The sequence below is a fragment of the Microcebus murinus genome, chromosome 14 (assembly GCF_040939455.1).
Source record: "Microcebus murinus isolate Inina chromosome 14, M.murinus_Inina_mat1.0, whole genome shotgun sequence".
Lineage (NCBI taxonomy): Eukaryota > Metazoa > Chordata > Mammalia > Primates > Cheirogaleidae > Microcebus > Microcebus murinus.
This window is the reverse complement of record NC_134117.1, coordinates 34,236,148-34,249,220: the sequence shown is the minus strand read 5'-3', so window position 1 is coordinate 34,249,220 and position 13,073 is coordinate 34,236,148. Positions and strand designations below refer to the sequence as shown.

General features: G+C 35.2%; 1 long non-coding RNA gene across 5 annotated transcripts in view; it reads left to right on the top strand.

Moving 5' to 3' along the window:
* Nucleotides 1–13,073, top strand: part of LOC142875640 (uncharacterized) — a 241,448-nt gene that overhangs the window by 170,786 nt on the left and 57,589 nt on the right. For 3 of the 5 annotated variants that reach the window (XR_012922951.1, XR_012922955.1, XR_012922956.1), the window contains one exon: nt 8,642–8,747. This is a non-coding gene — a long non-coding RNA (uncharacterized LOC142875640). Of the gene's footprint in view, nt 1–8,641; nt 8,748–9,407; nt 9,559–13,073 lie in introns of all 5 variants that reach the window. The other 2 variants (XR_012922953.1, XR_012922952.1) reach the window with 2 other exon arrangements.

Here is a 13,073-nt window from a genome sequence, read left to right as displayed (position 1 = left end):
GTGGATCTGGTATTTTAGGCTTTATTAAGATTTAATTTTTGTTTCAGAGCAGCAAGAAGCCATTGAAATATTTTAAGACACAGCATGATTATTTTTACATTTTGAAAAAAAAGAGCTTACTTTGATATTGGGATAAGGACTGGGACCAAGCAAGAATGTGTACAAGGAAATCATTGGAGGAGACTATTTTACTTGTTTATATAATAGTGATAGTAAGTTAGATTCAAGTATGGGCAATAAAGATGAGAGAAATAGTAGAATTTAAGATGTTTAAAAGGAGAATAATCAAGACCTGGTTTAAGGAGATCATCAGTCTGAGTTTTATTGGAGAAATTAAACTACTCCAAAGTATTGTGAGCAGGAAGAGATTTAATAGAGGCGATGTTTATAAAATCATTGGATGGACTGGAAAAACAAAGGTGAGGAAAAGCTATTATAAGATCTTAGGTTTCACCACTATCTTTCAAGGAGTTGGCAAGTTGTAGGAACCACTGGAAGGAATTGTCGTGATCACATCCATTTCTTGTAGCTAGATGGGATACTCACAGGAAAATATTTGTAAGCCTCTGTAAAAATGGCTCTTGCTTATGCTGAAGAAATAATAACAAGGCTTTTTATTTTCTTCCACCTTCCAGATTTCATGGTAAGGTCTCTTATTGGCACAATCTAACCAAGAATCTACTGGCAGATATCCTGAGGAATATAGAATCCAAGTTTTCACTTCTTATTCTTCAGGGGAGAAGATAAAGGGATAAAAATCATGTTGAGTTACCAGTGGACAATTTGGCATGAAAAGTGAAGGACAGATAGTTTATCAATGATGGAACCTAAGCTTTTGACACAGGTAACTAAATGGATGTTAGTATCACATGATAATATAGAAAATAGTGTAGGCTGAACACATTTGGGAGTTCTAATAGTAATAGTATTAGCTGTATAAAGAGTAAACATTTATATAACATTAACATGTGCCAGGCACTGTGCTAAGTGCTTTACATATATTAACTTGTTTAATCATCAAAAATTTTTTGAGGTAGGTATTAACATTGTTCTCATTTTTAGCTGAGAAAACTGGAACACTAAGAAGTTTAGAAAATTGCCCAAAGACACAGAGCTAGTAAATGCTAGAGCTGGGATTTCAAACTCAAGCTCCAGAGTCTCTTATTTTAACCCCTATAAACTACCATGGAAAAAATTGTAAATTTGGTTTTAGACATGTTGAGTTTGAAACACCTTTGAGACATTTGAAAAGAAATGTCAAGTAGGCAGTTGAAAAGAAATGTCAAGTAGTTTGGAAGCTCAGAGATGAGATTTGTCTGGGAACTTTAAAAGTCATTACATTGCAAAATATGTTGTGGATATGGATGAGATTTCCTAGGGAGTGAGTACAGAGTTAGAGAATAGGAATGCTTGGGACTGAGCCTGAAGGAACACAAGCATTTGATAGCTCAGTAGAAAAGAATAACCTTTCAAAGGACCTAGAGAAGGAACAATAAAGGAGGTAGAATTAAAATTAGGAAATACTTTATTCTAGAATCTTATGGAGGAGAAATTTCAAAAAAGAAGGATGTCATCAAGAATGTTACAAAGAGCATCCCACCATCTATTCTCTTTTCTTTTGCTTTATCAACTATTCCTACTTTGATCATTTTTGACCTCATCAAGAGTTGATTTGTTAGCATGACAGAGAAAACAAAAACCACTTTAGAATGGGTTAGGTATAAAGGGAGGGGAGGATCGAGATAACCAATGTGGACTATTTTGAGCAGCTTGATTATAATAAAGAGAAGAGAGATTCAGCTCTGGCTGCAGAGGAATTTCATTCAAGAGAGGGTTTTTAAAAAATTGTTTGCTTGTTTTTGAGAAAAAAGAGTCTTAAACATGTTTAAAAGCTGATGGAAAGAGTCCAGTTGAGGTGTGGGGTTGGGGGAAGTTTGAATATGTAGGAGAAAGATGATGTAACCATTCATGTGAAATTACTGAGAAGAATTGGGAGGATAAAATTCAACACCCACGGGAGTTTGGCCATGGATAGGAGATGGGTCATGTCTTCTGTTGTATTTCTGAGAGAGCAGAGAAGATAGTATTGGTGTGGAGAGTTTATGGCATTCAGCTGATGGAGATTCTGTTTAATAGCTTTAATTTTCTCTGTGAAAGAAGAGATGTAACACACTTAAGTGTACAGACAGGAAAGTGAGGTAGGAAAGGAGAGCAGAGAATAATAAAGAAGATATGAAATTGTGTTTGACAGGAGGACATTCTGAAAAACATGATGGGATTTGGGGAGGTACTGCATGCCAATTTGAAGATGGTCATCACATTTATTAGTAAAGCCAATATGACACATTGTGTGACATTTTCAAGTAGGGTTTAGCTACTTAGGTATAGGCATTGGGTAAATAGATAGCTGAATTTATTAAGGGTTAGAATTTTGTTAGAGAGTAGCACAAAACAGACAAAATTAAATGATACATGATTGACTCTAAATTGGATAAGAAGAGAAAAAGTAATGGGAAATTGGGCGGAATTAGAAGGACCAATGGATTCAAGGTAACATAGAGGTCAGAAATGATCCAAGTGGCAATAGTTGATAAGGCAAAAGAAATAAGAACAGATGATGGGCTGTTTGGCTAATGACTGAGTGTTAGAATAATTTTTATGATTACAAAGTCTCATGGTCATGAGACTAAGCAGCTGAGGTTTGAGAAAAGTCAATGAAGATGAGATTAAGGAATTAGGTGCTGGATAGGTTATACAAGTGAATATTAGAGTCAATTAGGATTATAGAAGGATTTGATTTGGGGAAGAAGACACTGACCTAGGTGTATTTATATTATATTACATAATGCTATGTTAGTTATATATTATATTAAGGGATGGGAAATAGCCAAATGTTATACTTATAAAACTTTATTCAACAATAAGAAAGAACCAACTATTTTGCTCATGTTGTAGAATTCTCATTAGGCTCAGGGACCTACCAACTTCTGGAAGAAAGAATATGTTGCTGCTGACATGAAGGAGATGGTGTGCTATTGATAAGGGTGGACTTTGGAGTAAGACCAGATTTGAATGCTGATGACATTGAGTATTTAACCTCACCTCTTTAAGCCTGAATTTTCAAATCAATGACATGGATTACCACTGTCAATTTTATGAAGGACGGTCAGAATGAAATCAGATAAAAAATGTGACACATCAACCACAGTGGCGTTTACCATCTGCTCAATAAATCTAAATTCTTCCCTCGTGAGGAATCCTATCCAGGGAAATACCAGTTTCAAGATGAAAACCTATGAGCTGTCTATTGGGATTTGGTGGAAAAAGAGTTTTCTAAGTTATAATTTTATGTGAAAAAGCAAACAAATGAATAGTTTGCCAAAGGTGGCAAGATGCCTTACTTCCTAAATCCCTTTATAATATGGAAATTTAATTCCATTCTGTGGTGATTACAATTCAGTCTCTGGAGATAATTACACCTAATTGTGATCTTGTTATGAATAACTTTGTAGAGGGAAATGCAGCTAAACAATGAGGTTGATTACCTGAGGTTTATAGCATTTAGAGAAATGACAAAAATAGACCAGAGTCCTTGACTGAATATTGATTAGTGAATAAAAGCCAGAATTTTCTTTGCGATTCAAGAAGTATAATTTTCTTCCAGTTAAAGTGAGGCCTAGGCAAGTTAGTGACAATTGTAACCACTTGGAGGTAAAAACTATTGTTTTTGCTAGTTATTAATGTTAAGTACAATTTATTGAGTGTTTACTATGTGCCAGGAACTTTCCAAGCACTGACCAGTCCTTATAATCACTTTGATTCTCATTCTCCAGATGAGGAAGCTGAGGCTGAGAGAGATTAAATGACTCTCCCAAGCCTAAGGGCAGAACCATAATTTGAACCTATGTCTGTCTTTAAAGATACTTCCTATATCTTTAAAGCTCTAGAAGCAAAGCAAAGCTCTGGGAACCATAGGTGTTATATTTCTGGACTTTTCCAAAATAAACATGAGTAACAAAATTTCTTAGGAGACTATATTAGTTAGGGTTCTACAGAAAAACAGAAGCAATGGGAGGGTGCTCTCTGTCTCTCTCTGTCTCTGTCTCTCTCTGTCTCTCTCTGGGAAGTACAGGTGTTATATTTCTGGACTTTTGCAAAATAAACATGGGTAACAAAATTTCATAGGAGACTATATTAGTTAGGGTTCTACAGAGAAACAGAAACAATGGGAGGGCGCTCTCTGTCTCTCTATCTCTCTGTCTCTCTCTCTCACTCTCTCTTTCTCTGTCTCTCTTTGGAAAGTATAGGTGTTATATTTCTGGACTTTTCCAAAATAAACATGGGTAAGAAAATTTCATAGAAGACTATATTAGTTGGGTTCTACAGAGAAACAGAAGCAATGGGAGGGCGCTCTCTGTCTCTGTGTCTCTGTCTCTCTCTCTGGGAAGTATAGGTGTTATATTTCTGGACTTTTCCAAAGTAAACATGGGTAACAAAATTTCTTAGGAGACTATATTAGTTAGAGTTCTACAGAGAAACAGAAGCAATGAGAGGGTTCTCTCTCTCTCCTCTCTCTCTCTCTCTCTCTCTCTCTCTCTCTCTCTCTCTCTCTCTCTCTCTCTCTCTCTCTCTCTTTCTCTGTATTTATTATAAGGAATTAGCTCACATGATTAGGAGGCTGGCAAGTTCCAAATCTGCAGTGTGGGCTGGCAGGCTGGAGACCCAGGGAAGTTGATGGTGCAAATGAAGCCTGAAGGCAGTCTGCTGGAGAATCTTCTCTTGCTCAGGAATGTTGATCTTTTTGTTCTATTCAGGCTTTTTACTGATTTGATGATGCCCACTTACATCATGGAAGGCAATCTGCTTGTTCAAAGTTCACTGATTTAAATGGTTAATCTCATCCCCAAACATCTACCAAGTTGGTGCATAGAATTAAACATCACAGAGACTTAAGAAAGTCTGCTTCTAACAGTATTAATATAATACTGAGGGCTTTTCATATGTGGGTTTTTATTATGTTCTATTTCTAGTTTATTGAAAGTTTTTATTATGAAATTGTGTAGAAGTTTGTCAGTGCTTTTTCTGCATCTATTGAGATGGTCATGTGATTTTTATCCTTTGTTTTGTTAACGTGGTGTATAATATTAATTGATTTTTTTTATTAGAACATGATTTTTATTTCATCATATTATGGAGGTACAAATATTGTTAGGGTTACAAATTGATTTTTTTTTATGTTGAAATATCCTTGCATCCCAGGGTTAATCTTAATTGGTCATGGGGAGTAATCCATTTAATGTGCTGTTGAATTTGATTTGCTAGTATTTCATTGAGGACTTTCGCATCTATATTCATCAGAGATATTGGCCTGTATGTAGTTTTGTTTTTTTTTTCTTGTGGTGTCTTTGGCTATGGTATCAGGGTAATTCTGGCCTCATAGAATGAGTTTGGAAGTGTTTGTTCCTTTTCAATTTTTTGGAACACTTTGAGAAGGATTAGGGTTGATTCTTCTTTAAATGTTTGGTAGAATTCATCAGTGAAAGTCCAGGCTATTTCTTTGTTGGGAAGTTGTTGTGTTTTTTTTTTTTCTTGAATATTCCTTCCTTCCTTCCTTCCTTCCTTCCTTCCTTCCTTCCTTCCTTCCTTCCTTCCTTCCTTCCTTCCTTCCTTCCTTCCTTCCTTCTTTCTTTTTTCTTTCTTTCTTTCTTTCTTTCTTTCTTTCTTTCTTTCTTTCTTTCTTTCTTTCTTTCTTTCATTACTGGTTCAATCTTCTTACTAAGTCAGGGCAATGATATCAGGGATATGACACCAAAATCACAGGCAACAAAAGCAAAAATAGACAAATGGGACTATATCAAACCAAAAAACTTTTGCACAGCAAAGACAACCATGAGCAGAGTGAAAAGGTCTATTAAGACATTGTATTTCTTTATGATTCAGTCTTGATAGGTTATATGTTTCTAAGAATTTATCCATTTCTTCTATGTTATCCAGTTTGATGGCAAATAATTGTTCATAGTAGTCTCTTCTAATCCTTTTTATTCCTAGCATCAGTTGTAGTGTTTCCTTCTGTCATTTCTGATTTTATTTATTTGTCTTCTCTGTTTTTCAGCTAAAAGTTTATCTTTTTATCTTCTCAAAAAAACAACTCTTAGTTTTGTGATATTTTCTACTGTATTTTTTTCATTCTCTATTTGTTTATTTTTGCTCTGATCTTCATTATTAATATTGTCTTCCTTCTGCTAAACTTTGGGCTTAGTTTGTTCTCTTTCTAGTTCCTTAATGTGTAAAGTTAGGTTCTTTATTTGAAATCTTTAATGTTGGCATTTGTCATTATAAACTTCACTCTTAGTACTGTTTTTACTGCATTTCATAAGTTTTGGTATGTTGTGTTTTTGTTTTCATTTGTCTCCAAATATTTTTTGATTTTCATTTTAATTTCTTCTTTGATCCATTGGTTTTTAAAAAGTATATTGCTTAATTTCTACATATTTGTGAATTTCCCAGTTTTCCTTCTGCTATTGATTTCTAGTTTAATTTCATTTGTGATTAGAAAATATACTTGGTATGATTTCAATCTTCTTAAATTTGCTAAGACTTGATTTATTACTTAATGCATCATCTACCCTAAAGAATGTTCTATATATGCTTGAAAAGAATGTGTACTCTGCTGCTATTGGGTAGAATTATGTTCTGTGTATGTTTATCAAGTTGATTTGATCCATTGTGTAGTTCAAGTCTACTGTTTCTTTGTTGATTTTCTGTCAGATTGTTTTATCTGTTATTAAAAGTGGAGTTTATGTATTAATTTCTATTTATTAATTATTAATACTATTTATTAATTTATATTTAATACTTTTACTTAAGGTAGTTATTAATAGGTAAAGATTGACTATTTCTCTTTTGTTAGTTGTTTTCTGTTTGTCATATCATTCTTTTGCCCTTATTTTCCTCTCTTTCTCTCTTCCTTTGTGCTTCATTGATTTTTTTTTTTTTTGTATTGATATGCTTTGATTGCATTCTCTCTTTTTTGTGTGTACTTTCTATAGGTATTTTCTTTGTGGCTACCATGGGCTTACATAAACTATCTTATAGTTATAGTAGTCTGTTTTGAGCTGATAATAACTTAACTTCAATTGTATACAAAAACTCTATGCTTTTACTCTTCATCCCTACTTTGTGTTATTGATGTCACAAATTACATCTTTATATGTTGTATATCCATTAAAATATTTTTAAAGTTGTAGTTATTTTTAATACTTTTGTCTTTTATGTTAGAATTAAAAGTATGTAGAATTATGTATATTAGATACATATATCACATTTTATTAATCCACTCATGGATTGATGGGCACTTGGGTTGTTTCCATATCCTTGCAATAGTAAATTGTGCTGCCATAAACATTTGAGTGCAGATGTCTTTATTATAGAATGACTTTTGTTTCTTTGTGCAGATGCCTAATAGTGCTATTGCTATATCAAATGGAATTTCTATTTTGAGCTCTTTGAGATATCTCCAAATTCTTTTGCACAGAGGTTGCACTAATTTGCAGTCCTACCAGCAGTGCAAGAGTGTTCCTGTCTCTCTACATCCTCACCAGCATTTGAACTTTTCCAGCTTTTAGATGCCACCTACATCCTTGGGCCATGGTCCTCTTCCTCTATCTCCAAAGCCAGCAGCAATAGGGAGTTGATTTTTCCTCACACCGCATCATTCCTCTTCTATTGTCAAATTTCCCTCTGACTCTATTCTGCTTCCCTCTTAATACTTTTAAGGATTGATTACACTCATCCCATCTGGATAATACATGGTAATCTTCTCATCTCAAGATCCTTGACTTGATCACATATCCTTTTGTCATGTACGTTAACATAGTCGTAGGGTTTCAGGGATTAGGACGTAGGTGCGGTTGTGAGGCATTATACTGCTACCACACCTGAGAAGTATTTTCTGAGCCGAGATGGGGTAGGTGCTCCTTTTGTGAGTGTCCCTAGATGCTAATTGATTGCCTATTGACTTGTCTTTCACATGGATAGGACGTGGTGCTCCTTAAAGTGTTTTCTTTACTTCTGAGTTTCCAGAGTCTAGGATAGTACTGTCCAACCTAAATATAATCTGAGCCATATAAGTTATCTTAACTTTTTAGTGGCCACATTAAAAAAGTAAAAAGAAGCAGGTGAAATAAATTTTAACACTGTATTTTATTCAATACAATGTTTCCAAAAGAGTATCATTTCAACATGTAATCAACATAAAAGTTATTAATGCAATAATTTACTTTTATTTATCTGGACTAAGTCCTTGAAATTCAGCATGTATGTTTACACATACAGCACATCTCAATTGGTAGTAGCCACAATTCAAATGCTCAGGGGCCATATGTGGCTTGTGCCTACTAAGTTGGACAGCAAAGCTCTAGCACAGCCCCTAGTACCTAGAACCACTCTGTGTGCATTTCTCTAACAATTGGTTGATCAGACTGATTTGGAACCAGTGTGAGTACTGACTCCTGGAAGAAGTGAGTGCCAGCTCCAGCATGCATGCATGCGTGGGGCTTAAGTTTCATTCAATTCTGCATAAAAATCGGAAACAAAATCAAACTCCTCATGAACTAATCTATTTCCATTTCTATTTTGGCAGTTTACAGACTCGGATTAGGCACCATGAGTTTCCTGTGATGAGGAGGGAGCATCTAGCACAGTAAACCTTGGCTGAGAGCGCTCTTCCCCGCTCCTGTGAGTAGGAGGTAATTAGTTCATGAGATGAAAAATGTCTTTTCACAACATTTCCAAAAGTTTGCCTTAATTTTCAGGTATAGCTCCTTTAAAACAGTTTCCCCAAACTGCAATCTGAAAGTTTAACCTGCTAACTCTGCCTTTCCAAATCTCTTTGAAGCCACAAGACAATATGAACACAGAGCATTTATTTTCATGGTCCTATGACAGAATAAACACACATCCCTCCGTAAGGGAGGGAGACCCAGCCTCTGAGCTTCAGAGTGGGGTCTGCCAGACAAAGGCGCTAACTGGTGTCCAGGGCGCTTGTCTCCATCAGGATGGCTCCAGGATGCTTTTTGCCCTTTCGTTTGCTCTTTCAAAAAGCCACTGGAGTCCCCTTCACACATGTATACATCTCACAAATAGCACACATGCAAAGTTCTCTGAATTGGGCTTATGAATAGAGCACTGTAGTCTAGCGGGATATTAAACTATAATCGGAAACAAATTGTTGCTCCCCCTGCCGATAGATGGATAACAAACAGAGAAAAACACATAGCCACAGCACTCTGAGTCGTTGTTCTTCTCTGTACACTCATCAACTAGGCAAAGAACCAGTCCCATGTTAGGTTGCTAAATGGTGTTGAATGAATGAATGAATGCTATGAATTTTGTTCTCTTGCTCTCAGATGTGCAGGTGGAATGGGAGAAGTCATCTATTGCTAGGGATCACTCCCTCTATAGAATACATGTTTAGTAAATTCTCATGAAAAACATCACATTTCCAATACAATCCATTATAAAAGGAGAAGAAAGAAGAAAGAAAACATGCCCTAAGAGGTGAGGTTAGGTTGTAGACTTTTACATAGTTTTAAATTAAGAACAGTCTCAAGGTAAACTGGGTACTGCTTAGGAGCTGCGGATCACTTTGTGTTTCCCTGAGTGGGTGTGGCAGTTTATTTAGTTGCAGCAAGAACCACCCAAGAGGCAGCGAAGGCCCCAGTACTGGAGTAAGCATGAAGAGAGCTCTTAGTTGATTAAGCTATGTCTGCCCCTGTGCTGTGTAACTGACTTCTGTGGGTTAACTTTAGTAATTTACAACTTATTATTATTATTTTTTCTCCCTGGCTCACTTTCATGGTTCAATTTATCCAAGTATTCTTTAACCCAATGCACTTACAAAACAAAAAAGAGTACCATTTATTGGAAACATTGAAAAGTAAAAATAGGAATGGCAACAATGTCTTAAATCTCTTCACTATACCACCTTTGGACCCAACATTGAAGACCCTCGCAGGTCTGAGTACAGTTTTTCTTGCAAAGGATGTAGGTTACAGCAGTTATAATATCAATGATTCCTCTAGAATAGTAGGTGCTCATCTTTCTAATCATGGGAGAGGAGGATTGGTCCTAGGGCATAACTTTGACAGGGTGCCTGCAACAGTGATTGCAGAACCAATCGTATTCCCTACCCCACCTTCTGTAGCTCCAGCCTCTCACTGCCCAACTCTTCTAAGGTTGTCACATCAGAAGAGATGTGTAGGTGTGTGTGCATGCGTGTGTTTGTGTGTGTGTGAGCATGCATGGGTTTTATTTTTCACTGGCTTATTTCCTCTTAAGATCCAGACAGAGAAGAATGTCTGCTTACTTTTCATTCATGATGTGTTTTAATCACAACCATACAGTCATACACTAATTAATAGTGGGAATGCATTCTGAGAAATGCATTGTTAGGTGATTTCATCATTGTGTGAACATCGTAGAGTGTAGCCTGCAAAACTGGAAGTTGCTCTAGGTGGGTCAGTGAGTGGGTAGTGTGTGAATGTGAAGACCTATGATATTACTGTACAGTACTATAGACTTTATAAATACTGTATACTTATGCTATACTAAATTCATAAATTATTTTCTTTTCTTCAATATGATTGATATTAGCTTACTATAACTTTTTTACTTTATAAACTTTTAACTTTTTTGATTCTTTTTGACTCTTTTGTAATACTCTTAGCTTAAAACACAAACACATTGGATAGCTTTACAAAAATATTTTCTTTATATCCTTATTCTATAAGCTTTTATCTATTTATTTATTTTTTTTACTTTTCAAACTTTTTTTTTGTTAAAAAGTAAGACACAAACACACACATTAGTGTAGCCCTGCACAGGGTCAGGATCGTCAATATCATTGTCTTCCACCTCCACGTCTTGTACCACTGAAAGGTCTTCCAGGGCAATAACATGCATGGAGCTATCATCTCCTATGATAACAATGCCTTCTTATGGAATACCTCCTGGAGGACTTGCCTAAGGCTGCTTTACAATTAACTTTTTTCTTTTATTAATAAGTAGAAGGATTATATTCTAAAGTAACAATAAAAAGTATAGTATGGTAAATATATAACCAATAACATAGCCATTTATTATCATTATCAAGTATTATGCACTGTACATAAATGTATGTGCTATACTTTTATACAATTGGCAGTGCAGGTTTGTTTATACCAGTATTATCACAATGAATAATGTGTTTCACTATGTTATGATGGTTAAAATATCCCCAAATGATAAGAATTTTTCAGTTCATCATAGCTGTATGGAGTTGCCATTGTATATAGAGTCCCTTGTTGACTTAAACATCATTATGCAGCAAATGACTATACTACAGTTTGAATATACTCTGAGTAGAAGTATATCCTTGAATCCTCTTTTTCCTTCCTTGTTTTTCTTTCTTTCTTGTCTCATTTGTAGAGGAAAATTTGCACACCAGGGGCAATTACATCATCTTTAAAAAGTAACTTGGACACATACACAATATAAAATGAAAAAGTAAAATTGCTGGCTAGTCTATTAAGGCTGGATGATAGGCAATCGTGAATAAAATCAAGTTTACGAGTTGAGTGTGGCTGAAATGTAGTAGCTTTTGCAAAGTATTCATGAGTAGAAACATCTACTTTAGGGATATATAGGACCATGAGTGTGGACCAAGTTCAGAGTCTAAGTTTTCTATGCAGTTGTGGAAAAGAACAGGCTAGAAATGAATTTCAATTAAGCTGAATGAAAATAATAACCAAAAACCAGAATTGGGCAGGAGCAGGTCAGAAAAACTTCCCCAGAATTAATGAAGTGAGTATGAACACATAAGACAGAAAAGAGGGTAGAACCACTGAGTCAAGGTTTCCTGCTTCCTGTTCTGTTTATGCATGCCCTGCTGGGTGTAGGAAGATAAGTGCTGGCAGGTGTGTGATAGAAATCAGAAAGGAAGGCTTACTGTAAATAAGCCCTTTTTTGGCTATTGGAAGCCAATGCTTTTTCCAATTTTTTATTGTACTCGTAAAAATGGCTAGAATTCCATCTATTTGAAAACTGCAAAGTTTTGGTAGGAACTTAAATGTTTGATTAGTGATTCTGAGGTTGACGTTTCAAATATTTTTCCTAAAATTAGAGGCTTCAATAACATTGAGATGGCCAAACATATTTTTGATTTGTCTTTTGAATGGTGTTTATCCTGGGCTTATTTTGCTAAGTGCTTGGCTGTGGTATTATATTGTTGCCATTGCCAGATAACCAGTTTATTTCAAGTATATGTTTCAGAAATTGAGAATGGCTCTTTCTTATCATGTCCTAAATGAGTAGAAATGGCAAATGCTGTAACGAAGTGAATTGGCAGGAGGAATAGGGTTGAGAAAATGCCAGCCATGCCCCCTGATCACTTACGGCTAGCCTTGCCCTCCTGGGGACAAACAACAGCAGCTTCTCAGCAAATGATTTTTTATTTGTATTCTTTCAGTGGTTATACTTAATTTTTTAAAATATTGAACTTCAGCTGAAACAAAATTAAATTACTTGTAATTCTAAGTTTGTGGAAAGCTGTCATACCTCAGTGTATGTGTCTCTTTTTATTTATTTACTTTCTTTTTACAAATCATCCCTGGTCCCCAGTTTCATCTGTCCTCATCACTTATTTTGCTTCCTACCTTTTTTACATTCCACATTATCAATATCTCATTTGCATATACCACATATTGATTTCTGTTTATTATTGGTAAACACCTAGGTGGTTTTGAACTTTTTCTATGACAAATAGTGCTGCAGTGAATATTATACATGTCTCTTTGTGTATGTTTTTTTCTGTAAAATATTATCAGTTGCAGGATAGGAGTATATTCATTTTTATCTAATAATTTCAAAGTGGTCCCCAAATTAGGCACACAATCATCCTCCAAAATTTGAAAAAGATCCAATAAAGGAGCCATGTTTCATTATATTTCACTATGACAATTCTGAGACAACCATATAAATTATGAAAATAGGAGAGAACCTAATCTTGAAATTAATACTCAAATTCTTAGTAAAAG